The 3,092-nt window shown below is 40.1% G+C and overlaps 1 long non-coding RNA gene across 1 annotated transcript; it reads left to right on the forward strand.

The window, feature by feature from the left end:
• The first annotated feature begins 240 nt into the window (after positions 1–240).
• Positions 241–2,833, forward strand: LOC307025070. Its single transcript, XR_013804056.1, has 3 exons — positions 241–515; positions 1,231–1,278; positions 1,470–2,833. It is a non-coding gene; the product is annotated as an uncharacterized lncRNA (long non-coding RNA).
• Positions 2,834–3,092: the final 259 nt, after the last annotated feature.

Consider the following 3,092-nt stretch of genomic DNA (forward strand, 5'->3'; position numbering starts at 1 on the left):
CAATCAAACCACCTCTGATCACAGTAGGGTTTGGTGTTGATATGGCTCAAAAGAGAACCGCAGTGACGCGTCGTAAAACCCGGAAGTAAGTTAGCATTTTTAGCACTTCCGGTTCCTTCCTCAAAAAGCAATGCATTTTTTCCATAGGGTTTTGGAAAATAGCTCGAAATAAGGTCTGTGGTTGACACAAATTTAAGAGGTAATTGACGTTTTGTTCTACGACATTAAATACATCAGCAGTGACCCCACTGGGGATTTTTGAAGAGTTTACGTGTCTGAAAAACGATGGTTGTTACCGAATGGCTGAATAGGACTACACAAATTGTCGAGGCCGTTGTACGTCATTACGCCGAACACGTAAACACTCCCGCTAAGTTTGTTTTCCCCTGTGTTTTGCTCGCAATGGTTTGTTGCTTTGCTCCGGGTTGCAGCCACAGGTCTTCGCATGAAACGTGCTTGTTCTATCGTTTCCCGGCCAATGTTTTCCAAAGGAGAGTCTGGATTCGTGCCATGAGGTAAGCTGACGTTACATTTTTGTCCATGTCACGGTGAAATGTAAATAATGGGTAGTGACTGTATCGCCGTTATAGAGATGGCGCTGCTGAAAAGACCGCAACATAAGTAAAGATAATTAATACATCCTATTAAAACCTGTGTGGCTTATATGATAAGTCTTATTAGTACAAGCAGCATAACGTTTCACCATGTAACTAAAGATTGTAGTCAGGGAAATCAGTTTGACATATTGAACTAATAACAAATCACCTCTGGCTGGCAGAGAACTCTCTGCTCCATAGCTTCTCTTGGACGTAAAATCACATGTACATTTTACATTTATATTCAATTTAATATTCCATCCCTCACATACTTTTGTATATATAATAACTTATATTTTGTTTTTCTTGTTATGCTGCTGCAACACAAATATTTCCCAAATTGGGATCAATACAGTAATATCTTATCTTAATTAATTAGGAAAAATATAACTATTATAATTAGTGTAGCAGCTGACACCTATTTTCAATATGGATTAATCTACCATTTATTTCTTTAGTTCAATTTTCATCTATAAAAATGTCAAAATAGTGAAAATGTTCACGAGACTTATCAAAGTGCAAGGTTATATCTTTAGATGTTTTGTTTTAGCCTATGTACTGTATGTCTTAATGCTCTTACAGTATATGTGACGGTGTGACTTCCATGAAACTATATTGTATATCTTCCCAACAGACGAGCTGACAGGAAACCTAACTCTCTAACAACCACAACATTGCAAAGGCGAGTAAATGTAAATTAAAAACAATTCACAATTTTTTTATTTCTTCTTCCTTGCAGTGAGGTAAAGCTGACCTTGCACTTGGTGCCAGTAAGGATGTTCCTCACGCAGGCTGAATGTTTCTCCTTCCTTACTGACAAAGAAGCCCTTGATTTGCAATGCTTCACTAATTGTCATTTCCCTGGCTCTGTAGGGACACTTTACCTCCAGCACAGCGGAAGACCCTACCAGACCATCCGGAGATGTCCCCAACAATCCTGATAGGGAGAGCCACACATCTGACTCATGGACCTGCATCTGAGTTGCAGTGGTGAATGCCCTGACGCCCTCACATTCATTCATAGTCCCCCACTGTACAGACAAAACACCATCAAGGGCCTGTTGTTGCCTTAGCACCCTGGCAATAAAGGAAGCAGTCACACGCTTTGAGCCTCAGGACAGCTCCAAAGTTGCTGGCAGTCAACCTTCCTTTCCTGAACAAATGCCAGTTTGGGTTGGTTCGCTGACCAGTGGTAGCCACCTGAATTGCCCTCTGTTGCTCTTCAGACAATGCCATGCTTGCCACAATTGCCTCAGGTCCCTGATGCCCAACATATTTGATAATTTCAGGAACAGTAAGTGTTTCCAAGCTGTAGTGTTCCTCTTCTGGCTCGGGGGAGAGAAGCCAAGAAATTCCTGAAAACCTGCCCCCGAGTCTGTCCCTCAGCCAGTCACGATCTTCGGACGTGGGCTCTCTTGTCAGCGGGTTAAATTAGTTATTGGTTTCAACAGTCACATTAAAACAGTTACTAAATCAGATTACTATCACCTAAAGAACATATCTAGGATTAAAAGATTAATGTCACAGCAGGATTTGGAAAAACGTGTCCATGCTTTTATCTTCAGTAGACTGGACTACTGCAATGGTGTCTTCACAGGTCTCACTAAAACATCTATTAGAAAGCTGCAGCTGATTCAGAACACCGCTGCTCGAGTCCTTACCAACACTAAGAAATTGGATCACATCACTCCAGTTCTGAAGTCTTTACACTGGCTTCCTGTGTGTCAAAGAATAGATTTCAAAATACTGCTGCTGTTTATAAAGCACTGAATGGTTTAGGACCAAAATGCATTTCTGACCTCCTGCTAAATTATGAACCATCCAGATCTCTCAGGTCTTCAGGGACTGGTCAGCTTTCTGTCCCCAGAGTCAGAACTAAACATGGTTAAGCAGCGTACAGTTATTATGCTCCAAATATCTGGAACAAACTCCCAGAAACCTGCAGGTCCGCTGCAACTCTTACTACTTTTAAATCCAGGCTGAAGACTTTTCTTTTTGTCGCTGCTCTTAATTGAACTATTAATATCTTAGACTGCACTGTAACTTTTATCCATGTATTTTTCTTTTAATGTTTATTTTATTAGCTTTTCTTTTTAATGACTGATTTTAAATGCCATTTTCTTAATGTCTTTCATTTTTTGTAAAGCACTTTGAATTGCCTTGTGTTGAAAAGTGCTATATAAATAAACTTGCCTTGCCTAATAAAGATTTCATGTGACACATAAAATTGATTTGTTGATGGGAATTAATGTGAATAAATTAACTCGGTCTTAAAAGGTTAACGGTACTCTTGCTATCACTACTCGCCGACACTATAAACCTTGTCCCTCATGCTAGCCCTGACAACACCGGTAAGCACACCTTCATCTAGGCTGCACTGAAACGTGTCCTGACTTGTAGTGGTTCTCTCCTCTATCTACACTCTTCTTGTCATCTTTGTAAAACGAAATCAGACTGGTAATTAACACAGCCATGACTTCTAGTTAAATTCAGTGT

This window comes from Notothenia rossii, assembly GCF_949606895.1.
Source record: "Notothenia rossii genome assembly, chromosome: 11".
NCBI lineage: Eukaryota > Metazoa > Chordata > Actinopteri > Perciformes > Nototheniidae > Notothenia > Notothenia rossii.